General features: G+C 44.8%; 1 protein-coding gene across 1 annotated transcript in view; it reads right to left on the minus strand.

Annotated features, from left to right (window-relative positions):
- Nucleotides 1-27,282, minus strand: part of LOC126483843 (multiple C2 and transmembrane domain-containing protein) — a 1,023,771-nt gene that overhangs the window by 619,068 nt on the left and 377,421 nt on the right. The window contains exon 3 of the mRNA XM_050107055.1: nucleotides 22,752-22,894. The gene's annotated coding sequence lies outside the window, so the exon portion shown is untranslated. The remainder of the gene's footprint in view (nucleotides 1-22,751; nucleotides 22,895-27,282) is intronic.

The raw sequence follows: 27,282 nt of genomic DNA on the forward strand, positions 1-27,282 counted from the left end.
CCTTTTCCTTGCTCTAAGGCATCATCAGTGGGACATAAAACGATACAGTTCTGTTACTTTCAGATTATTAAAGAGTTCACGTCACGATTTCGTATGTAAAAAAGTAATTACTTACGATTTGCTGATCTGCGTTTCCTCTCATCTGGGGTGGAGGTCGCACTACCACTTTATTACTGACATATAAACACAACTTCGCGTTCCGACCTTCTTCGCACTGTTCACAATGTTTCTCCTTTTTTGTGGGGTACTATTGTTCTTTTGCCACTTGATATATCGGACATTGCTTTTTGTTAAAAATACACTCCTGGAAATTGAAATAAGAACACCGTGAATTCATTGTCCCAGGAAGGGGAAACTTTATTGACACATTCCTGGGGTCAGATACACCACATGATCACACTGACAGAACCACAGGCACATAGACACAGGCAACAGAGCATGCACAATGTCGGCACTAGTACAGTGTATATCCACCTTTCGCAGCAATGCAGGCTGCTATTCTCCCATGGAGACGATCGTAGAGATGCTGGATGTAATCCTGTGGAACGGCTTGCCATGCCATTTCCACCTGGCGCCTCAGTTGGACCAGCGTTCGTGCTGGACGTGCAGACTGCGTGAGACGACGCTTCATCCAGTCCCAAACATGCTCAATGGGGGACAGATCCGGAGATCTTGCTGGCCAGGGTAGTTGACTTACACCTTCTAGAGCACGTTGGGTGGCACGGGATACATGCGGACGTGCATTGTCCTGTTGGAACAGCAAGTTCCCTTGCCGGTCTAGGAATGGTAGAACGATGGGTTCGATGACGGTTTGGATGTACCGTGCACTATTCAGTGTCCCCTCGACGATCACCAGTGGTGTACGGCCAGTGTAGGAGATCGCTCCCCACACCATGATGCCGGGTGTTGGCCCTGTGTGCCTCGGTCGTACGCAGTCCTGATTGTGGCGCTAACCTGCACGGCGCCAAACACGCATACGACCATCATTGGCACCAAGGCAGAAGCGACTCTCATCGCTAAAGACGACACGACTCCATTCGTCCCTCCATTCACGCCTGTCGTGACACCACCGGAGGCGGGCTGCACGATGTTGGGGCGTGAGCGGAAGACGGCCTAACGGTGTGCGGGACCGTAGCCCAGCTTCATGGAGACGGTTGCGAATGGTCCTCGCCGATACCCCAGGAGCAACAGTGTCCCTAATTTGCTGGGAAGTGGCGGTGCGGTCCCCTACGGCACTGCGTAGGATCCTACGGTCGTGGCGTGCATCCGTGCGTCGCTGCGGTCCGGTCCCAGGTCGACGGGCACGTGCACCTTCCGCCGACCACTGGCGACAACATCGATGTACTGTGGAGACCTCACGCCCCACGTGTTGAGCAATTCGGCGGTACGTCCACCCGGCCTCCCGCATGCCCACTATACGCCCTCGCTCAAAGTCCGTCAACTGCTTATACGGTTCACGTCCACGCTGTTGCGGCATGCTACCAGTGTTAAAGACTACGATGGAGCTCCGTATGCCACGGCAAACTGGCTGACACTGACGGCGGCGGTGCACAAATGCTGCGCAGCTAGCGCCATTCGACGGCCAACACCGCGGTTCCTGGTGTGTCCGCTGTGCCGTGCGTGTGATCATTGCTTGTACAGCCCTCTCGCAGTGTCCGGAGCAAGTATGGTGGGTCTGACACACCGGTGTCAATGTGTTCTTTTTTCCATTTCCAGGAGTGTAGATTACGACAGCATTTTAGATTTTCAAATTCGTTCAATAATTACCCAAAGCACTGAAAATAAAATTATTGTTACTGCTGTAACCAGCCAGATAGGGCACTTGAAAGTGCTTTTGGTTTATGGAATTCGCGATAGCCGCTTTAAATTTCTTTTGGTATTTCATTGTATTTTAGTTTCATGTTTTGTATATCTGCGGATGGGAGACGCTGGCCGAAACCAGTTATTTCGATAGAAATAAAGTGATTGTGCTGCATAATAATTCTCGAACACGGGGAGGAAAACCGCCCTGGCCCTTTATGCTGATTTACAAGAAAATCTGAATGTAAATGGCGGGACGGGAATCTGAACCGCGTTCCTTCCGCAAGCGAGTCCAGTTCGTGAACCACAGATCCATCTCGCGCCGTTCAGTCTTTATCGCAGGTCGGGGATCGAACGAGATGACAGTCGTGTAGCCGCTCGATTCCTACTCGGGAGGAGCGGAGTTCAAGCACCCGAAAGACAATCCTATTTTATGTTTCTATGGTTTCCCTGAATCATTCAATACGAATGCTGGTGTGGTTTCCTTAAAAAAGTTACGCTCGGTTTCAATGTAGAGATTCAGTCAATGCTCATAAAATTATCTAGTAGCTTTACCGGTTTGGAATGTCTGGTGACTATCAACAGCCTTACAGAAATTAGTATTTTTTGAATAAAACCGTCTAGATAGCTTGATAAATTTCTTTATATATTACGCCAACTCACTACTGCCATCATCAGAGATTAAAAATCTTGGAACATGAAAAACAATGTTCACTGTCGGTGTTAAAAAGCAATACCTACACCCAGCGTCAACTAGGTTTTTAATACTGACTCTGAACCTTCTTCTGCAAGTCCTAGGAAACCACACCACACTATGGCACAAGTTGAAGAAATTGCTTCCTACACAGTCGAAGAACCATCTGAGCCCCTGATTCAGACCCTTCACTCGGCTCTGCATCAGACATCCGCAATCGGTCCTTTCGACTATGTTGCAAATGGTGAGCTCTGTTTCAATCTTGCAAGCAAGACCAGCAGCATTTACCACTTCGGACCAGTGAAATCTCTTCAAATCCAAACGGACACAGATCACTGGTGCTGATGGAAGCTACCACTTACAATTAGCTACATCTTGTGCTCTTCATAGCATGTGGAAGGACTCACTCCAGGTCTGACTTCAACCGCTATGCACCTGTAGTGCACACTGGCTTTCTTCCCGTACTTGGCAACCATATCCTTCAGGAGCCCCATAACATGCCTAACGTTTGAGCTCCTAACTACCAATAATCCCACCCTCTCTGACTGCCTGGATCTTGCAGACTGAGAGATTTCCTCAGATGCAGGACAAGAGACTGCATCTCGGTGAGGGACAGTGTCAGCCCAGGGCAGCACCTCGAACCTGTTTGTCAGACTAACTGGGGAGGCCTTCCATTCGCCACCCCCTCCCCCCTCCCAAACCTGCGGGAAGTCTTCCACAGCCTGCCACGCCTTGAGGCGACCTCACACTCGACCACAGGTGAAGGGTCAACCTCAATGCGACCAGTAATTTGGCTGTTTACCAGTGTACACCGATCGGCGGACTCCCCACGGCCGGCCCTCAACATTGATGTCCACCCACTGCAGCCTCAAGCTGTGTAACTGAAACCAACACAGCCTGGCGCTGAGAGCGATGTGTCATCAGCTTGGCTCGCATCCACACACAGGATTCACAGTCCCTATCCATACTAAAGACTGCGGAAAACTACACTATGCAGACAAATAAAGGACTATCGACACGCTCTGTTGAACTCTACTGTGTTGTTGTGGTCTTCAGTCCTGAGACTGGTTTGATGCAGCTCTCCATGCTACTCTATTCTGTGCAAGCTTCTTCATCTCCCAGTACCTACTGCAACCTACATCCTTCTGAATCTGCTCAGTGTATTCATCTCTTGGTCTCTCTCTACGGTTTTTACCCTCCACACTGCCCTCCAAGACTAAATTGGTGATCCCTCGATGTCTCAGAACATGTCCTACCAACCGACCGCTTCTTCCAGTCAAGTTGTGCCACAAGCTCCTCTTCTCCCCAATTCTATTCAATACCTCCTCTTTATTTATGTGATCTACCCATCTAATCTTCAGCATTCTTCTGTAGCCCCACATTTCGAAAGCTTCTATTCCCTTCTTGTCTAAGCTATTTGTCATCCACGATTCACTTCCATACATGGCTACACTCCATACAAATACTTTCAGAAACGACTTCCTGACATTTAAATCTATACTCGATGTTAACAAATTTCTCTTCTTCAGAAACTCTTTCCTTGCCATTGCCAGTCTACATTTTATATCGTCTCTACTTCGACCATCATCAGTTATTTTGCTCCCCAAATAGCAAAACTCCTTTACTACTTTAAGTTTCTCATTTCCTAACCTAATTCCCTCAGCATCACCCGATTTAATTTGACTACATTCCATTATCCTCGTTTTGCTTTTGTTGATGTTCATCGTATACCCTCCTTTCAAGACACTGTCCATTCCGTTCAACTGCTCTTCCAAGTCCTTTGCTGTCTCTGACAGAATTACAATGTCATCGGCGAACCTCAAAGTTTTTATTTCTTCTCCATGGATTTTAATACCTACTCCGAACTTTTCTTTTGTTTCCTTTATTGCTTGCTCAATATACAGATTGAATAACATCGGGGATAGGCTACACTCCCTTCCCAACCACTGCTTCCCTTTCATGCCCCTCGACTCTTATAACTGCCATCTGGTTTCTGTACAAATTGTAAATAGCCTTTCGCTCCCTGAATTTTACCCCTGCCACCTTCAGAATTTGAAAGAGAGTATTCCAGTCAACATTGTCAAAAGCTTTCTCTAAGTCTACAAATGCTAGAAACGTAGGTTTGCCTTTCCTTAATCTTTCTTCTAAGTTAAGTCGTAGGGTCAGTATTACCTCACATGTTCCAACATTTCTACGGAATCCAAACTGATCTTCACCGAGGTTTCCTCCTATCAGTTGTTCCATTCGTCTGTAAAGAATTCGCGTTAGTATTTTACAGCTGTGACTTATTAAACTGATAGTTCGGTAATTTTCACATCTGTCAATGCCTGCTTTCTTTGGGATCGGGAATATTATATTCTTCTTGAAGTCTGAGGGTATTTCGCCTGTCTCATACATCTTGCTCACCATATGATAGAGTTTTGTCAGGACTGGCTCTCCCAAGGCTGTCAGTAGTTCTAATGGAATGTTGTCTATTCCGGGGGCCTTGTTTCGACTTAGGTCTTTCAGTGCTCTGTCAAACTCTTTACGCAATATCATATCTCCCATTTCATCTTCATCTACATCCTCTTTCATTTCCATAATATTGTCCTCAAGTACATCGCCCTTGTATAGACCCTCTATATACTCCTTCCACCTTTCCGGTTTCCCTTCTTTGCTTAGAACTGGGTTTCCATCAAAGCTATTGATATTCATGCAAGTGGTTCTCCTTGCTCCAAAGGTCCCTTTAATTTTCCTGTAGGCAGTATCTATCTTACCCCTAGTGAGATAAGCCTCTACATCCTTACATTTGTCCTCTAGCCATCCCTGCTTAGTCATTTTGCACTTCCTGTCGATATCATTTTTGAGACGTTTGTATTCCTTTTAGCCTGCTTCATTTACTGCATTTTTATATTTTTTCCTTTCATCAATTAAATTCAATATTTCTTCTGTTACCCAAGGGTTTCTACTAGCCCTTGTCTTTTTACCTATTTGATGCTCTGCTGCCTTCACTATTTCATCCCTCAAAGCTACCCATTCTTCTTCTACTGTTTTTCTATTCCCCGTCCCTGTCAATTGTTCCCTTACACTCTCCCTGAAACTCTGTACAACCTCTGGTTCTTTCAGTTTATCCAGGTCTCATCTTCTTAAATTCCCACCTTTTTGCAGTTTCTTTAGTTTTAATCTACAGTTCATAACCAATAGATTGTGGTCAGAGTCCACATCTGCCCCTGGAAATGTCTTACAGTTTTAAACCTGGTTCCTAAATCTCTGTCTTACTATTATATAATCTGTTTGATACCTTTTAGTATCTCGAGGGTTCTTCCATGTATACAACCTTCTTTCATGATTCTTAAATCAAGTGTTAGCAATGATTAAGTTATGCTCTGCGCAAAATTCTACCAGGCGGCTTCCTCTTTCATTTCTTAGCCCCAATCCATATTCACCTACTATGTTTCCTTCTCTCTACTCTTGAATTCCAGTCACCCATGACTATTAAATTTTCGTCTCCCTTCACTACCTGAATAATTTCTTTTATCTCATCATACCTTTCATCAATTTCTTCGTCATCTGCAGAGCTAGTTGGCATATAAACTTGTACTACTGTAGTAGGCGTGGGCTTCGTGTCTATCTTGGCCACAATAATGCGTTCACTATGCTGTTTGTAGTAGCTTACCCGTACTCCTATTTTTTTATTCATTATTAAACCTACTCCTGCATTAGCCCTATTTGATTTTGTATTTATAACCCTGTATTCACCTGACCAAAAGTCTTGTTCCTCCTGCCACCGAACTTCACTAATTCCCACTATATCTAACTTTAACCTATCCATTTCCTTTTTTAAATTTTCTAACCTACCTGCCCGATTACTCAACTGTAGACACTGACAAAAACGCAAGAAGTGTGTCTAATCTACTAGACTGATATGCAGAGATTCAAAAACTAAACTACCAAGGCACACAGGTGAGACACTCATAACTCACATGCTTGTCTGACAAATATCCACATAACTTTTGCGACGGTGATAACGGTTACTGTTGGTGTAGCTGTTCTTCTTAACAGGATCCCATACGAGTAAACCATTCGCATGTTTACCTGCAGTTGCTCGTTTGGGTACCTGGCTCTACACGGCTCTGTTTAAAAAGATTAGCTTGATGTAGTCATAGTGTCGAGTCGCACACGTCTGCTTTCATGCCTCACAGCTAATTTGCTGCAAATAATAACCCATAGCAATGATCCTTAGTCAAACAGTGTTTTCTTTGGCTAGAATGGGGAGTTAATGAGATACAGAGAAACTCAAAATAAAAGTTAAATGAATAATTTAATAATATGGGTTCTATTTTAATGTGTGTAATTGATCTAGATGATAGAGAATTATGGTGGATAAAGTTTATCCAAGGAAGGACATCTAAAAAAAAATGGAAGTGGTCCTACGATGTTCAGATAAAACACAGACGGAAAATGACCTCATCAAATACATTAAATTTACGTAGAGAGTGTTATAGAATGCCGGCCGGGGTGGCCGAGTGGTTCTAGGCGCTACATTCTGGAACCGCGCGACCTCTACGGTCGCATGTTTGAATCCTGCCTCGGTCATGGATGTGTGTGATGTCCTTAGGTTAGTTAGGTTTAAGTAGTTCTAAGTTCTAGGGGACTGATGACCTCAGAAGTTAAGTCTCATAGTGCTCAGAGCCATTTGAACCATTTTGTTAAGAGAATGGTAGCAAAATCCTCAAAATAAATAGTCATCAAAGATATATGAAAACTGAGTGCGTTTCAGAATCAGAATACGTGAAATATTCACTAGCTCAAAACGAATTCAACATGATAATCTACAAATTAACGCACGCAATACAAAGATTAGTACTCATACCCTTTCTATCCTCAGTTCCGCAACATAAGTAGTAAAGATCAGTCCCACTCTGGAGCACATTTAGATCTCTAGAAATATAAAGTCCTTTAAAAGTTAGAGTATTGTAACCGGCGTTCACCACCCAGAATCTATCACTCACTCCACCAGATAGCGTACCACAGGCAGGTCTGCCTTTCTTTCGGTATGAACATCGAAGTGTCCTGAATTGCTCCCTTGAGCACTTCACTTGGAAACACCCAGGCTGTATCGGATCACGCAGTGTTCTACCATTGTCTGCCTTTCTAAACACATAAAAAAAGGTTTTGCATCACCTCGGTTCAGAGAGTTCCGGAACATGTACAGAAAATTGGAATAGAGATCAACATAAACATCATTTCCGCCCTTTTTATTGCTCATGAAAACCACACATTGCATATTGTACCACTATACAGCGAGACCATCAGAGGTGGGGGTCCAGATTACTACTGTACACACCGGTACCTCTAATACCCAGTAACACGTCATCTTGCATTGGTGCATGCCTGTATTCGTCGTGGCATACTACCCACAAATTCATCAAGGCACTGTTGGTCCAGATTGTCCCACTCCTCAACAGAGATTCAATCCATCCCAGGCATGTTCAATAGGGTTCACGTCTGGAGAACATGCTGGCCACTCTAGTCGACCGATGTCGTTATCAGGAAGGATAAGGATTCACAAGATGTGCACGACAGGGGACGCGAATTGTCGTCCATGAAGACGAATGCCTCGCCAATATGCTGCCGATATGCTTGCACTATCGGTCTGAGGATGGGATTCACGTATCGTACAGCCGTTATGGCGCCTCCCATGACTACCAACGACGTACGTAAGCCCCACATAATGCCAACCCAAAACAGCAAGGAACCTCTACCTTTCTGCACTCGCTGGACTCGCTGTGACAGACGTTCAACCTGACAAGGTTGCCTCCAAAGACGTCTCCGACGATTGTCTGATTGAAGGCATATGCGAAACTCATCGGTGAAGAGAACGTGATGCCAATCCTGAGCGGTCCATTTCGCATGTTGTTGGGCCCACCTGTAACGAGCTTCATGGTGTCGTGGTGGCAAAGATGGACCTCGCCACGGACGTCGGGAGTGAAGTTGCGCATCATGCAGCCTACTGCACACAGTTTGAGTCGTAACACAACGTCCTGTGGCTGCACGAAAAACCCTATTCAACATGGTGGCGTTGATGTCAGGGTTCCTTCGAGCCATAATCCGTAGGTAGCGGTCATCCACTGCAGTAGTAGCCCTTGGGAGGCCTGAGCGAGGCATGTCATTTACAGGCCCTGTCTTTCTGTATCTCCATGTTCGAATAACATCACTTTGGTTCACTCCGAGACGCCTGGACACTTCCCTTGTTGAGAGCCCTTCCTGGCACAAAGTAACAATGCGGACGCAATAGAACCGCGGTATTGGCCGTCTGGGCGTGGTTGAACTACAGACAACACAAGCCGTTTAACTCCTTCCTGGTCGAATGACCGGAACTGATCGTCTGTCCACCCCCTACGTCTAACAGGCGCCGCTCATGCGTGGTTGTTTACATCTTTCCGCGGTTTTAGTGACATCTCTGAACAGTCAAAGAGACTGCGACTGTGATACAACATCGACAGTCAACGTCTGTCTTCAGGAGATCTGGGAACCGGGCGAAGCAAAACTTTTTTTGATGTGTGTATTAGCTGAAGACTGTCTCACCAAAAGTGCATCATTCTTACGCTCTACAGACACTGACTCTACATGACTACTTCCTGGACTAAACTACTATTTTATAACTGTATTTAAATAAAAAATGTCATAAACATTCAGTTACACTCAAATCATTTACAATAAATACAGAGTGTGTAAACAAGAATCATCTGGTTTGGCATGTATATACACTCCTGGAAATTGAAATAAGAACACCGTGAATTCATTGTCCCAGGAAGGGGAAACTTTATTGACACATTCCTGGGGTCAGATACATCACATGATCACACTGACAGAACCACAGGCACATAGACACAGGCAACAGAGCATGCACAATGTCGGCACTAGTACAGTGTATATCCACCTTTCGCAGCAATGCAGGCTGCTATTCTCCCATGGAGACGATCGTAGAGATGCTGGATGTAGTCCTGTGGAACGGCTTGCCATGCCATTTCCACCTGGCGCCTCAGTTGGACCAGCGTTCGTGCTGGACGTGCAGACCGCGTGAGACGACGCTTCATCCAGTCCCAAGCATGCTCAATGGGGGACAGATCCGGAGATCTTGCTGGCCAGGGTAGTTGACTTACACCTTCTAGAGCACGTTGGGTGGCACGGGATACATGCGGACGTGCGTTGTCCTGTTGGAACAGCAAGTTCCCTTGCCGGTCTAGGAATGGTAGAACGATGGGTTCGATGACGGTTTGGATGTACCGTGCACTATTCAGTGTCCCCTCGACGATCACCAGTGGTGTACGGCCGGTGTAGGAGATCGCTCCCCACACCATGATGCCGGGTGTTGGCCCTGTGTGCCTCGGTCGTATGCAGTCCTGATTGTGGCGCTCACCTGCACGGCGCCAAACACGCATACGACCATCATTGGCACCAAGGCAGAAGCGACTCTCATCGCTGAAGACGACACGTCTCCATTCGTCCCTCCATTCACGCCTGTCGCGACACCACTGGAGGCGGGCTGCACGATGTTGGGGCGTGAGCGGAAGACGGCCTAACGGTGTGCGGGACCTTAGCCCAGCTTCATGGAGACGGTTGCGAATGGTCCTCGCCGATACCCCAGGAGCAACAGTGTCCCTAATTTGCTGGGAAGTGGCGGTGCGGTCCCCTACGGCACTGCGTAGGATCCTACGGTCTTGGCGTGCATCCGTGCGTCGCTGCGGTCCGGTCCCAGGTCGACGGGCACGTGCACCTTCCGCCGACCACTGGCGACAACATCGATGTACTGTGGAGACCTCACGCCCCACGTGTTGAGCAATTCGGCGGTACGTCCACCCGGCCTCCCGCATGCTCACTATACGCCCTCGCTCAAAGTCCGTCAACTGCACATACGGTTCACGTCCACGCTGTCGCGGCATGCTACCAGTGTTAAAGACTGCGATGGAGCTCCGTATGCCACGGCAAACTGGCTGACACTGACGGCGGCGGTGCACAAATGCTGCGCAGCTAGCGCCATTCGACGGCCAACACCGCGGTTCCTGGTGTGTCCGCTGTGCCGTGCGTGTGATCATTGCTTGTACAGCCCTCTCGCAGTGTCCGGAGCAAGTATGGTGGGTCTGACACACCGGTGTCAATGTGTTCTTTTTTCCATTTCCAGGAGTGTATTTCTGCAACTAATAAACATATACAATCAGATTTTTTTGGTGAATGGCAAACTCAAAAAGTTTTTTTGTACCTTTTTCATAGATGTTCGACAGCCGCCTCCGTAGCGTAGCCTTAGCGTTACTGCATACCACGCAAGGGACCCGGTTCGATTCCCGGCAGGGGACTGGGTGTTGTGTGTCCCTTCATCATCATTTTCATTATCATTGACTCACAAGACACCGAAGTGGCGTCAACTAAAAAGGACTTGCAATAGGTGTCAGAACTTCTCAGAATGGGAGCCTCCCAGCCAACAATGCCACACGATCATTTCTATTTCCATATATTTTCGATATGCCCCCCTCGAGATGCATGGCATATGTCAATGCGGTATTCAAGTTGTTCCCACACTGCAGCGAACATGTCTTGAGTTACAGCTTCCATAACTGTTATGCGATGCATCGGTTCATACATTGTTGTTGATAACAGAGAGACATAGATTCTTTTATAACCCCCCACAAGAAATAATGACATACAGTCAGGTCCGGTGACGGATTTAAAAAAATTTCTGCACTTTCAGATGCCAGTGTGGCAGTGTCCCATGCTTTTGGCAAATGAAGTCGTTAGAATCAGTCTCCAATTGTGGGAAAAATTCTCAAGCATATCAAGATATATATGAGCAAGATGTATGAGACAGGCGAAATACCCTCAGACTTCAGGAAGAATATAATAATTCCAATCCCAAAGAATGCAGGTGTTCACAGATGTGAAAATTACCGAACAATCAGTTTAATAAGTCACGGCTGCAAAATACTAACGTGAATGCTTTACACACGAATGGAAAAACTAGTAGAAGCCGACCCTGGGGAAGATCAGTTTGGATTCCGTAGAAATATCGGAACACGTGGGGCAATACTGACCCTACGACTTATCTTAGAAGCTATATTAAGGAAAGGCAAACCTACGTTTCTAGCATTTGTAAACTTAGAGAAAGCTTTTGACAATGTTGACTGGAATATTCTCTTTCAAATTCTGAAGGTGACAGGGGTAAAATACAGGGAGCGAAAAGCTATTTACAATTTGTACAGAAACCAGATGGCAGTTACAAGAGTCGAGGGGCATGAAAGGGAAGCAGTGGTTGGGAAGGGAGTGAGACAGGGTTGTAGCCTATCCCCGATGTTATTCAGTTCTATATTGAGCAAGCAGTGAAGGAATCAAAACAAAAATTTGGAGTAGGTATTAAAATCCATGGAGAAGAAATAAAAACTTTGAGGTTCGCCGATGACATTGTAATTCTGTCAGAGACAGCAAAGGACTTGGAAGAGCAGTTTAATGGAATGGACAGTGTCTTTAAAGGAGGATATAAGATGAACATCAACAAAAGCAAAACGAGGATAATGGAATGTAGTCGAATTAAGTCGGGTGATGCTGAGGGAATTAGATTACGAAATGAGACACTTAAAGTAGTAAAGGAGTTTTGCTATTTGGGGAGCAAAATAACTGATGATGGTCGAAGTAAAGAGGATATAAAATGTAGACTGGCAATGGCAAGGAAAGCATTTCTGAAGAAGAGAAATTTGGTAACATCGAGTATAGATTTAAGTGTCAGGAAGTCGTTTCTGAAAGTATTTGTATGGAGTGTAGCCATGTATAGAAGTGAAACATGGACGATAAGTAGTTTGGACAAGAAGAGAATAGAAGCTTTCGAAATGTGGTGCTACAGAAGAATGCTGAAGATTAGATGGGTAGATCACATAACTAATGAGAAAGTACTGAATAGGATTGGGGAGAAGAGAAGTTTGTGGCACAACTTGACTAGAAGAAGGGATCGGTTGGTAGGACATGTTCTGAGGCATCAAGGGATCACCAATTTGGTATTGGAGGGCAGCGGGGAGGGTAAAAATTGTAGAGGGAGACCAAGAGATGAATACACTAAGCAGATTCAGAAGGATGTAGGTTGCAGTAGGTACTGGGAGATGAAGAAGCTTGCGCAGGGTAGAGTAGCATGGAGAGCTGCATCAAACCAGTCTGAGGACTGAAGACCACAACAACAACATCAAGATAAGTGCTTCCTATAACAGTGTGCTCGGCAAAGAAAAATGAACCATACGCCTTTTCCCGTGAAACTGCACAAAAAACATTAAATTTTGGAGAGTCCCTTTCATGTTGAATAAGTTCATCTGATTGTTCCGTACCCGATATTCTCACATAATGATGGTTCACCTTTCCATTTAAATGGAATGTTGCCTCGTTACTAAACACTAAATTTGGAAGAAAACTATCATCCTCCATCTTCCCAAGAACGAAATTACAGAACTCCACTCGTTGTTGTTTGTCACCTTCACGAAGAACTTGCAGTAGCTAAATATTGTACGGTTTCATGTGTTAACGTCGAAGCAACACACGGCAGACGGACATCGGGGTAATAATGAGCTTCTTGACAGAAGCGTCTTTTGGCTCTCTTTACAATTGTGCTGTCTGCTAACACATGCGATTTACCACTTTTAAATAAGCACAGTTTTTAATAGCACTTGCAACCAACATGTCAATAAAGTTACTGGAAAAACAGTGAACTGTTCATTAACTATAAACACGAAATATGAGGTACTGCTGCTGTGTCCAATTCCTGTGTAAATGTGGAGAATACGAGCCGGCCGCGGTGGTCTAGCGATTCTAGGCGCGCAGTCCGGAACCGCGCGACTGCTACGGTCGCAGGTTCGAATCCTGCCTCGGGCATGGATGTGTGTGATGTCCTTAGGTTAGTTAGGTTTAAGTAGTTCTAAGTTCTAGGGGACTGATGACCACAGTAGTTAAAGTCCCATAGTGCTCAGAGCCATTTGAACCATTTTTGGAGAATACGATATTCTGAGAAACGTTTGGGTAGTAAAAAAGATATAAAAAATAAATCAAGAAATAAAATAGATTCGGGTACACAGCTTTCAGAGATCATAGTTATCATACAGTGCTGTCATCTGAGATACCGTTCTTTGAAATCGCATTAAGCGTTTACAAGTTGTTAATTCAGAGGTTGGCTGTGAAAATGTTTATTCACTGTGAAATATTAACTTCTGTAGTTTTAAAGATATTGAAATATTGTTGTATCACTGGGTGCGCCTCATTTTTCGCAGATCCCAAATTTATTCAGATTTGCTTCAACACTTGAATGTACATTATCAGAGATTCTCAGCGAGATGTAAGAAACCATCTTTCAGTTTGTTTCAAAGGCCGCCATTGCTGGTCACTCCACATTCTGCTATGTGATGCGACCGTCGTCAAAACTCCCAGCTTTGGGATTTACCCACATCTTGTCCTTTGCTACAGTTATCTGCATCTGGCTGGCCGGTAAGCGATTCGACGTGTCCTCGACCCTGAGGCCGCACCGCTGGTCCTCAGCCGCACAAGCCAATTCACCTCCTCTTATACCAATTGTAAGTCGCCGATTAACTCACCTACACTAGAGTAACTTTACCCTTTGTGGCAACAAATTTTCAAGAACGGTTCTCTGTAAATGTATGGTGGTATGACAGTTGGCTGGGCCTGTCGTGTTATCGTCTTAAAGGTCTCCATTATCTACGCTTACTTGAAAACGATCTTCAAGCATTATTGTAAGAGAGTCATTTAGGATGAGTACGTTTTTGGCCATTTTAGTAGTCTGGCGATGATCATCTAAATCGAATATTCCCCGGAAGACGAATCGCCAGAAACGCTCGCATTTCTTGGCCAACAAGGTCCCCGGGACATACGCCTTTAGATTTCTATCTATAATGTTGGTTAAAAGGCGATATCTACTAAGAGACAATATCTACGAGTCGATTTTTCGTATTCTGAATAGCACTCCTCTCGTAACAAAATTGGTTCAAATGGCTCTGAGCACTATGGGACTTAACAGCTGAGGTCATCAGTCCCCTAGAACTTAGAACTACTTAAACCTAACTAATCTAAGGACATCACACACATCCATGCCCGAGGCAGGATTCGAACCTGCGACTGTAGTAGTCGCGTGATTCCGGTCTGAAGCGCCTAGAACCGCTCGGCCACCGCGGCCGGCCTCTCGTAACGAAACGCCAAGACATCATCAAAAGAGCTACACATGATGTTGTAAACAGAATACGAATGTGCACCGAAGCCGCTACTCTAAGCTAGGAAAATGATGTTTTAACTCACTAATTTACCATTGCTTGACACTTTCTGCGATGTTTCTCTGAGTTATCAAGTGGTTCTGAGCACTATGGGACTTCTGAGGTCTTCAGTCCCATAGAACTTAGAACTACTTAAACCTAACTAACCTAAGGACATCACACACATCCTTGCCTGAGGCAGGATTCGAACCTGCGACCGTAGCGTCTCTGAGTTATGTTCTGACAGCTGTATTTCCCTAAACAATAAACACAGGACATATTTTAAGTGGAATGCTTTATTGGAATGAGCCTTGTTGCCACTTCCCAAAATGTTTGTCATTCCTCCTAAAACATCCTGTATATGTACACTCCTGGAAATGGAAAAAAGAACACATTGACACCGGTGTGTCAGACCCACCATACTTGCTCCGGACACTGCGAGAGGGCTGTACAAGCAATGATCACACGCACGGCACAGCGGACACACCAGGAACCGTGGTGTTGGCCGTCGAATGACGCTAGCTGCGCAGCATTTGTGCACCGCCGCCGTCAGTGTCAGCCAGTTTGCCGTGGCATACGGAGCTCCATCGCAGTCTTTAACACTGGTAGCATGCCGCGACAGCGTGGGCTGTGAACCGTATGTGCAGTTGACGGACTTTGAGCGAGGGCGTATAGTGGGCATGCGGGAGGCCGGGTGGACGTACCGCCGAATTGCTCAACACGTGGGGCGTGAGGTCTCCACAGTACATCGATGTTGTCGCCAGTGGTCGGCGGAAGGCGCACATGCCCGTCGACCTGGGACCGGACCGCAGCGACGCACGGATGCACGCCAAGACCGTAGGATCCTACGCAGTGCCGTAGGGGACCGCACCGCCACTTCCCAGCAAATTAGGGACACTGTTGCTCCTGGGGTATCGGCGAGGACCATTCGCAACCGTCTCCATGAAGCTGGGCTACGGTCCCGCACACTGTTAGGCCGTCTTCCGCTCACGCCCCAACATCGTGCAGCCCGCCTCCAGTGGTGTCGCGACAGGCGTGAATGGAGGGACGAATGGAGACGTGTCGTCTTCAGCGATGAGAGTCGCTTCTGCCTTGGTGCCAATGATGGTCGTATGCGAGTTTGGCGCTGTGCAGGTGAGCGCCACAATCAGGACTTCATACGACCGAGGCACACAGGGCCAACACCCGGCATCATGGTGTGGGGAGCGATCTCCTACACTGGCCGTACACCACTGGTGATCGTCGAGGGGACACTGAATAGTGCACGGTACATCCAAACCGTCATCGAACCCATCGTTCTACCATTCCTAGACCGGCAAGGGAACTTGATGTTCCAACAGGACAATGCACGTCCGCATGTATCCCGTGCCACCCAACGTGCTCTAGAAGGTATAAGTCAACTACCCTGGCCAGCAAGATCTCCGGATCTGTCCCCCATTGAACATGTTTGGGACTGGATGAAGCGTCGTCTCACGCGGTCTGCACGTCCAGCACGAACGCTGGTCCAACTGAGGCGCCAGGTGGAAATGGCATGGCAAGCCGTTCCACAGGACTACATCCAGCATCTCTACGATCGTCTCCATGGGAGAATAGCAGCCTGCATTGCTGCGAAAGGTGGATATACACTGTACTAGTGCCGACATTGTGCATGCTCTGCTGCCGGTGTCTATGTGCCTGTGGTTCTGTCAGTGTGATCATGTGATGTATCTGACCCCAGGAATGTGTCAATAAAGTTTCCCCTTCCTGGGACAATGAATTCACGGTGTTCTTATTTCAATTTCCAGGAGTGTAGTTTGAAACTCTTCAAGGCGGATGGCGTTGGTTCACTTCGTGTCTAATTTTTCAACCTTTTGTGATTCCTGAACCTATTTGTTATGTCTGACGTATTCAAACGAAGCGTATTAAACTTCTATTGTATAACTACAAGTGAACTGCAATCGCAGAAATCCCAGTAAAATCTTTCGCACTGTTTCAGTTATCGCTGTACAACTACCAGCTTTTCGGGAGTTCTTATGTACGATTTGCTGTTTACAATAAACTGGACACCTACTCATAGGAGACCCGACTGTGTATGCATCGCACGCACGGTACGTGAACATGGCGCCTACGGAGCAGGTTTTGGTGGCTGTTGTGTAGCTTGTTAACGGACTTTAAGTGCTGAAGTGCTTCTAACGAACCAGAAGCTGGCGTTTGTTCTGCTTGCAGTTCTTTATATGTATGTGAGGAATAAAACGTAAAAATCTGCTATTCCCCATAGTGGCTTAACATTTGCGTTACATTAATGGAGTCTCCATATATCCTTTGATACGAAAAATGTGTCTTTTTTTCTTTCTTTGTAATTTTGTTTATAATTTTGCCGACCTTAACTCCATAATTTATCTGCATTTATCCTAAAAAAAATATACTTGTTTAGTCGTTGAAAATTTCTCAACTGTCAAAAACTGGACAGTTATTTATTATTTTGATTTTTTGATTTCATTGTCTCAATGTTGCTTGTATTTATAATTTTTTCTAGTTTACTTCAGCGGTTAACAATATAACACCTGAATTACGTATTATGTTGTTCAGTACAGTAATTCAACTGCAGACAAATCTCAAACTTGAAATACATCCAAATTCTTTTTATGTGGGGTACAAGGACGACGAAAATGTATTCTCGACAGTACTGCCACGTAATAAAAGTTACTTTAACTGAAACAAGTGATATAGTACGTACTCAGGCAATGCCAAGTGACACTTTTTCTGTCAGTGAGGAGGGCAGGGACACATTTTCTGGCACAATACATCTAGCGCTGTGGAAATTCTGGTAGCGGAAAGATAAACAAATCGAATAACTGTCAATGGCAGTCCTTGTAGTTCATGATATACGACACGTAGGTCCTGTCGCTTTTTTTGTGAAACGAAAACAGAGTAGGGAGAAGGGAGAGAGGGAGAGGGAGAGGGAGAGGGAGAGGGAGAGAGAGAGAGAGAGAGAGAGAGAGAAGAGAGAAGAGAGAGCAGAGAGCAGATAGCCTCTGTTCTGACGAGCAAGCTATGCTCTCGTTTGTCGCCATGTTTCTGCGTGTCAGTCACCGCCAACACGGCAAATCACCTGGCACTGTCTGTCAATATAACTGTCCCTCTATCGTTATTATACTCTTCTGTCGGCCAAGCACTGCTAATAAGTTGGCTAACAGGTTTGTGGTTCTGTTATAGGAGGAAACAAAACACTACTCCCGTCACTAGAATATAAAATATATACGAGTGTCAGTTCCCAGAGAATATATTTAACAACCTTTGCTTCAGTTAGGCCGTTTCACACTATTAGCCAATACATTGTCAATGGGTGCACAAAACAACACACACACATCAACAACCATACATTACTGAAGGTTTATTTTTATTTTTAAACACGACCAGCTATCTAGAGTACAGGGTTTGAATTAGTATTCTTTACACTGGCGGCTTGATGGACTGGAATTGCAAAAACGACACATATTAAGTATGAAAAGTAACACCGGTAACGATTTACGCAGCCCAAGAATTTATAAATTACTATCAGTCGGTACGTGCTTTCTGGAAAAACTGTTGTTAACCCTGTTTTTAATTTTGAGTATCCCCTTCTGGATAGCCGAGTGCTTAAACGCGCCCATTCCGCGATACGGGGAGAGGAGCCTTTCGCAGATCGAATCCACCTCGCGGACTGATGAAGAGGGGTGTAAGTCGGCTAACCTGGATGTGGTTATAAGACGGTTTCCCACATCCAACTAGGTAAATACCGGGGTAGTATCCACGTCCCGCCTCGGATACAAGCTACATAAACATTTAGGGAAACGCTCTCACACTTGAACATGAAGTTACTCTCACCGCAGGCAGATGGAGTGCACAGACACCACTGCAGGGGTGGGGATTCAGTGTCGGGGAAGGGGTGGGGGGGCGTCAGGAAGACGATCCTGCCGCCACTGACATTAACATTGCTACAACTCGTATAACAATGCTGATCCCGTAAGACGAACGATGAAAGGCAAAAGAAGTAGATGTTTTTTTCATTTCCGATACTACAGACACAAATTTATTGAAATACGACTCCGTTTTCCAACTGCGATGTCAAGCAATATCTATAATTTATAGCATGATCAGCTGATTCTGTTCACTATTTTCAGGTGCACACTCCTATACTCTTACACCGTGACTCTTCGTGGGCTCATACAAATGTACGCATTTCATTTTAATATGTAAGCGTTGTCGTAGTAAACACACGAGAGAACAATGTTCTACGTCCATCAACACTTCAAAGTAACTATTGTTGTAGTGGTAGACGTGACAGATTATCAGACGAAGCAAAACTGGCAGTCTGGCACGCTACCAAACTTCCTATCATCTTGTATGGTTCGGAAGTGTCGTCACTGGCTGGCGACACTTATCTGAAACGATTGTAAACGCTTCCAAGCGAGGCATTTCGGATTATAACAAGTGCTTCCTTCATTATTCCCAACACTACTATTAGGCAATACGTAGGCCAACAATCGACCTACCGTATCATTCAGATAAAGGCCAATAAATTTTATATTAAAACAAACTTTATGTTCCATAATTTTATAGATTCACTTGGTCAAGAAGGCCAAAACTCGCTTTATAAAAGCCCGAAGACGCCTCTCACACGACTGTTAGGGGACTGACGCACAGTTACATCCTACATAACATTAACACTAGATTTTCTCTTCTGCTCTAATCACTTAAAGCACAGTCAAGAGTCTGACAGTCACATTGCCTTGCAGAACTTACACTGCAAGTAGAGCCATATAGCTTCAGAATAAACATATAACCAACTGAAGATATCGAGCGGTTTCATCGTTGAAATATTGTGTGACTTGAACACTGAACAGTATTATCAGCGGCAAACTCGAGAAATGTCCCAAAAGTAATGGAAATTTTGTGATATCTCACGTTGCATTAGTCCGAGTCTGATTTTTTCGTCGTTGTATTGGTACATTAACCTGGATAGTATCTGTACAGCGTTAGCGATATCGGATATCAGATCTGCTGTCAAATAAGTTACATGTATTTTAGTAATGTCATGGGCCCTAATTCAGTCCCTGTCCTTAATTTATATTAAACTAAATTGTGAGTGTTAAAGTCGATGTATTTTCGATTAGACAGGCAATGTTGCAACTAATTAAATGAAAAAATCACATTGGCCAACTTGCTCCAACGGCTGGGCCAACTTACTCTGTGAGTAGAGTAGGATGGCTCAAGTGATATTACTGTATTACACATTTTTTGTGAATAATTAGTGAGACGCCATAATTATTATTGCTGAAACAATGTAACACTGTTTCCAGATAAAAACAATCGGTATAAAAGCTGGAAAAAACTAAGGGAAAAAAGTGGGTCAACCTGCTCTGGTTCCCCTACTAATGAAAGTGTTTAACAGTATAAGAATGGAAAAATACATTCAGATTAATTGCACTTTTGACAATTTTTATGGGGGATTAAACTATAAGCACTTTTTTTGTTCATGCAGGTATGTTCCTCTTTGCAACTAAATGAAAGGCAGTTTGTTTTTTTCCGTACATGTTTCATTTATTTCAATTATTGAAACATCTTGAGTGGCCTGTAATGCATGTTATACATACATAAAGTAGTAGTTACGGATCTGCTACTAACTTAAGTTTTCTCATTTTTTCTCTTGTTTTCAGCTTTGAGGCAACTTTTGTAAGACAGGTTTCGTGAGGTTAAATTATCGTTTGGTGTTACTTAGGATTTCCAATGTTGCTAGTCCATTTGCGTGGTCCTGGAGGTGTGTTCATTCGGTCACCATATTCAAGCTGGGCGATTTCCGGCGGTTTTTTTTCACTCACATTCATTACAACACATCACTTGCACTCTTCATTGTGTTATCAGCATGCCTATGTTTACAGTGAGTAGTGTTACCAGCTGTATTGACAACTGTCGCTATGTGTTTTTTGTTTCAAACGCTGTTTGTGCTGTCTGTGTGGTTATATTTTTTTAAAGTGCGTATGCATTATTCTTTATTGAGTTCTCATTTGTGTGTGTGTGTATGTGTGTGTGTGTGTGTGTGTGTGTTTGTGTGTTTGTTTGTGTGTGAATGTGTCATTCCTTGTGAGAGTGCTTTTTTTGTGAAACATAACCCGCCCCCCCCCTCTCTCTCTCTCTCTCTCTCTCTCTCTCTCTCTCTCTCACACACACACACACACACACACACACACACACACATAGACGCACGCACACCTACACAGATATAAATAAGAATTTAAGTACAGAATAACACATCCACACCTAAAAAAAAAAAAATGGAACCACACACACAACACAAACAGAATACAAAAGGTAAATACACAGCGACAGTTGGGAATACAATTGGCAACACTACACATTGTAAACATGGGCATGTTGATAATACAATGAAAAGCATAAGCGATGTGTTATAATAAATGTGGATGAAAAAACACCGCCAATCGGCCAGCTGGAGTATGGGAACCGAAAGAACCCGTCTTCAAGATCACATACATGGATTAGCTATACTGGAAATCGTAAGTAACACCAAACGATGATTTAACATCACGAAAATTGTGCTACAAAAGATGTTTCTATCTGATAAACATGACAAAATGTAACATAGTAACGTAGTGTAACTACTACATAATACAGTTAATATACCGGTAAGAAAAAAAAAAGAACATTTATTACAGGCCACCGAAGTTGCTTCACAAATAAAAGAAGCGAAACATGGATGACGAAACACAAACTGCCTCTCATTTAGTTGCAAAGACGGAACCTTCCTCCATGAATTCTGAAGCAACTAAGGGACGACGGTAAACGGAAAAATGACTTTTTTAGTATTTCTGCTTCTTTCATGTTAATGTCTGTGAAACACTGACTACAGTATGTTATAACAATTAAATTGTAGCTTGCCTACAAGTCGAGAATAAATTCGGAAGTATATATACCAATTTTTAGTCTTTTCTATAATCATTCAATGCTTATACAGGTCATAACTTACTACGGTGACGAAATTAGGGCCGCCTACCTTAGTATCAGTGAATGTGTAATATCAATGTCAGAGAAAATTTGCTTTAAATTTTGCTATAAGTACGGAATGGGGCGCAGCGAAATTTTAGAAATGTTTAATATTTCCTTTTGTGGGTCAACTATGAGTAAAACGAGGGTTTGAGAGTGAGATAAGGATTTCGAAGAAAGCCGTGAGGACGTTGAAAGTGACGAGCCTCCTGGACACGCCCTGGTAGATCATCAACGGATGAAATCAGGGAACAAGGGAAAGAGCCGAGTGTTAACAGTCGGCGAATCACAATCAGAGGAATCGCCAACGATGCTGGAGGATCTGTGGTGAAAAAATTAATAACTTTTGCACCACGATAATGCTCACATTTCGTTGTCCGTTCGTCACTTTTATGCCAAAAACAGTGCCCCAAGTGATTTTTTTATGTTCCGATGAATAAGGAAATTCTTAAAATGCCATGATTTCACAACCGTAAATTAGATTAAAAGCGCGTGACTAGGAGAGTAAAACGCTATCCCAAAGATAGTTCCAGGCGTGTTTCCGGGAGCGGAACAAGCGCTAAGATAAGCGTGTACATCTAATGGGAACTATTTTGTAGTGGACAATACTCATTACACGAATAAATAAATTATTTTTAAAAAGTCTCCCGTTATTTTTAAGCACATGTCTTGTTTATAGCTACAACAACAATACCGGTTTTAGAATCTTGCCGCCGCCTGGACAAAATTCTGCCGATGCACATGACTCTGACGGCCACGTTTCGATGTTTTGAAACAGTCTGACTACAACAAGTGACCCCACTGACATACCGAGACCCCTAGAGGGCGTCGTTGAGAGGCAGCGCCACCCTGATCGCCAGAAGCTTTTGCGCCCTGCCCCAGAGGCTCATGTACAATTCAGCGCGCTGGGTTGCGTGGGGCGCGACATACGAGACAGGAGCGAAGGCAGAGGCGGCGGCGGCGACACGCACCTTGATGTGGACGGGCGTGAAGGGGTCCTCGATGGGCAGGCAGAAGGACTCGTCCCACACTGGGTTGAGGTCGCGGTAGATGGTGCGCGACTTGTACAGCAGCCGCCCGCCCACCTTGAACTTGACGTACGGGTCGCTCGTGCCTGCAACAACCATACACAGTGGCTAGTCGCACAGTTGTAATCGTCACAAGCAAAAATAAATTACGTCACTAACATTTTGTATATGTCTGCAGCTATGATATTCTCTGGAACACCGGCGCCACAGTATCGCAGCACAGCACTAGACGGACGAAAACAATATGGTGCAGTCTTCCCATAGTGTGGAGTATCGTGTGGCAATTCGTTATCCGCATTTTATGAAGAATAACACTGCTACAAGTCGTGCTGAGATGATGCAAGAGTACGGCAACAACGCACCATCATATGAAACAGTGTTTATTTTTTATTTTTACATACACGCATAAAAAAAAAAGTTTTGCGTCACCTCTGTTCCGGGAGTTCCGGAACCTGTACAGAAAATTGGAATAGAGATCAACATAAACATCATTTCCTCACTTTTATTGCTCATAAAAACTATACATTGCATGTTGTATCACCATGCAGCGAGACCTTTAGCGGTGGTGGAGCAGATTGCTGTACACACCGGTACCTCTAATACCCAGTAGCACGTCCTCTTCCATTGATGCATGCCTGTATTCGTCGTAGAGTACTATTCACAAGTTCATCAAGGCACTGTTGGTCCAGATTGTCCCACTCCTCAACGGCGATTCGACATAGACTCCTCGGAGTGGTTGGTGGGTCATGTCGTCCACAAACGGCCCTTTTCAATCCATCCCAGGCAAGTTCGCTAGGGTTCACGTCTGGAGAACATGCTGGTCACTCTAGTCGAGCGATGTCGTTATTCTGAAGGAAGTCATTCACAAGATGAGCACAATGGGGGAGCGAACTGTCGTCCATGAAGACGAATGCCTCGAAAATATGCTGCCGATATGTTTGCACTATATGTCGGAGGATGACATTCACGTATCGTACAGCCGTTACGGCGCCTTTCATGACCACTAACGACGTACGTTGGCCCCACATAATGCAAAACCAAAACAGCAGGGAACCTCCAACTTGTTGCACTTCGTGGACACTGTGTCTAAGGTGTTCAGCCTGACCGGATTGCCTCCAAACACGTCTCCGAAGATTGTTTGGTTGAAGGCATATGCGACACTCATCGTTGGAGAGAACGTGATGCCAATCATGGGCGGTCCATTCGGCATGTTGTTGGTCCCATCTGTTGAGCTGCATGGTGTCGTGGTTGCAAAGATGGACCTTGCCATGGACGTCGGGAGTGAAGTTGCGCATCAAACGGCTCTGAGAACTATGGGACTTAACTTCTGAGGTCACCAGTCCCTTAGAACTTAGAACTACTTAAACCTAACTAACCTAAGAACATCACACACATTCATGCCCGAGGCAGGATTCGAACCTGCGACCGTAGCGGTCGCGCGGTTCCAGACTGTAGCGCCTAGAACCGCTCGACCACCTCGGGCGTCGAAGTTGCGCATCATGCAGCCTATTGCGCACAGTTTGAGTTGTAACACAACGTCTCGTGACTGCACGAAAAACATTATTCAACATGGAGGCGTTGATGTCTGGGTTCTTCCAAGCCATAATCCGTAGGTAGCGGACATCCACTGCAGCAGTAGCCCTTGGGCGGCCTGAGCGAGGCACGTCATCGACAGTTCCTGACACTCTGTATCTCCTCCATGTCCGAACAACGTCGCTTCGGTTCACTCCGAGACGCCTGGACACTTCCCTCGTTGAGAGCCCTTCGTGTCACAAAGTAACAATGCACCGCGGTATTGACCATCTAGGCATGGTTGAACTACAGACAACGCGAGCCGTGTACATCTGTCCTGGTGGAATGACTGGAACAGATCGGCTGTCGGACCCCCTCCGTCTAATAGGTCTGCTCATGCATGGTTGTTTACATCTTTGGGCGGGTTTATTGACATCTCTGAACAGTCAAAGGGGCTGTGTCTGTGATACAATATCCACAGTCAACGTCTGTCTTCAGGAATTCTGGGAACCAGGGTGATGCAAAACTTTTTTTGATGTGTGTATTTATTTCGTAACGTGCTCATACCGTTAAATATGAGTCTACACTTTGTTTTGACAATGCATTGAACACATTAGTTTAAATCGTACCACAGTACGAAGTCACATACGTTTAAAAACGGGCAGGAGCCCCCCTGGGAAGTGTAAAGTACCGCTATTATTTTCTATGTTCATACATGATATGGCGGACAGGGTGGGCGGTTGTTTGCTGATGATGCCATGGTGTACAGCAAGGTGTCAAAGATGGGTGACTGTAGGATGATAGAAGGTGACTTACACAAAATTTCTAGTTGGTGTGATTAATGACAGTTGCCTCTAAATGTGGAAAAAGTTAAGTTAATGTCCACGAGTAGCAAAGTCAAATCCATAATGTACTGTTACAGCATTAGTAGTGTCCTGATTAGAAGTGTCGTTTAAATATAGTGATATACGTACTCGCACATAAGCTGAGCTTTCCACATCCTGCTGAGTAGCACGTGGGAAAATAGTCATTTAATTGTGCTTTGGTCTTCTCCTGGCGTTCTTATTATCATCAGCATTATATTAACCCCTCAGGAAGCTATTTATGGATTTTGGCACTGTTAATTAACTCGTACAGTATTTTATGTGTTGCTATATTGTTAAATACTAACAAATTTTGGAGGCTGCTTGGCAACTGGTGACCGAAAGCCCAAGGATTACTAATAAGGACGTTGATGTAACACGCGTTCCGAGGACATCGTAGGAATATACCGTTAGGATCACCTTCCTCTCCACAAACACACAGAGAGGTGACGCTTATATAACTATCGTAAAGCGCCTCGACGTCTTATTATACCACGGTACTCTTGGAGTAGTGGAATGAATTAATGCATAGTACGTACCTTTGATTTTACATGTCCTCGACCATTACTCTTGCCAGTCTAATGACAACCGCTTTCTGGGCATGTGGATCCCATCTATGAAAGGGAGTTTATCACATCTGTTACCTTGCTTCGCTAGGACACATATTACATTTCCAGGTATCCCAGAACGGTTTTTCATTCATACATCACGATGTTACGAGAGTTCCTCTCTACCCGAAACACAACTTAGAAATTATGGGGTGGTAAAACTATTACCACAGTTTCTAATCAGTTGTAGCGTTGACATACTATCTGATGGCACAGTTTACACTGTGGTCAAACAAGTCTGAATGACAACGAATTAAAAGGCAGACAATCTGTGTGTGAGAAACCGGGAATCGCAAGAGCGATCGAGGTCTTGCTGTTCGGAGACCACCGAATCGCGAGGCGCCAGCGGGAAAAGTGAAAATCAGTCATGGATCAGTTTTTTAGCATTCTGTAACGATTTTTTGAATATGCCAGTTCTCAGTAAACCATCAAGCTGTTAAGGTGGAGCGTCATGGGAAGCTGTCCGTAGGAGTGTTTTTTCCCCTGACAACGCCCACCACATTCTGCACAGGACACAATCACAAGAGCTACTTTTCTGAATCGTCAAATCTTGCCTTACGTATTCTGCTGACGTGGCACCCAGTGACCTCTTTTCTCATTTGAAAAAACCATTGCATGGTAGGCATTTCCAGAATGACGATGAGGTCATTTTCGAGGCGGGTTGAAAAGCCAAAATGCAGACTTATACAACCATGGCGTCCATCAACGCCACTCATTGTTGGGAAAGTGTTGTGGCCAGGAGAAACTACTTTCGTCCAGCCACGACTGTGGTTTCTTTGATAGCTCGGTGTGGTGGCACATCAAACTGGAACACAGGAAATATTAGCTCACTTCATTACATAAATGAATAAAAGATGTACCTAAATTTGACACAGTTATTTGCCACAGGCGTACTGGATAATTTACAACTGTCACGGACTAGCAAAGCATCACTTCAAGCACTAGTTAACAGACTGTTCTCTTGAGGTACAGCGATCGAGAGTCACAACAGTATAAGTACATATGAAACTTTAACTAATCTTTGATTTTGTACGAAGATGACTGCTGTACCTGAGCTGGTGCTAAGCTCTTGTATGCTCAGAACTATACCGACCTCTACGTAAGGGCGCCGCTGTTGCTGTTGCTGAGAGCGAGGCGTGGTCTGCGGGAGTGTCTCACATTGGTCGTTGCGGGTTCCAGCTAGCCCTTGCTAATATCTGTGTTATCGATTCGCGTCCCCGACTTTGGTGCGGCAACACGATCTCTGTACGATGCCACAAAAATATGTAGAGATGACCTTACCCCAACACCAGCTTTCAAGATCGCTGCTTGAATTTTTAAAGTTCTACTTAAACTTTAGGACGATTCTCGTAAACAGGTCGCCTCAGTACAGAGGTAAGAGCTTTTGGTTTTTCTTCACCACACAATTTTTTATTGTGGAACGGGACTTCCAGCTAAACAACGGCGTTATCTGTAAACTCTTTTACAATCGAATTAAGGTTATCCGCAAAT

This window comes from Schistocerca serialis, chromosome 6, assembly GCF_023864345.2.
Source record: "Schistocerca serialis cubense isolate TAMUIC-IGC-003099 chromosome 6, iqSchSeri2.2, whole genome shotgun sequence".
Taxonomy (NCBI): domain Eukaryota; kingdom Metazoa; phylum Arthropoda; class Insecta; order Orthoptera; family Acrididae; genus Schistocerca; species Schistocerca serialis.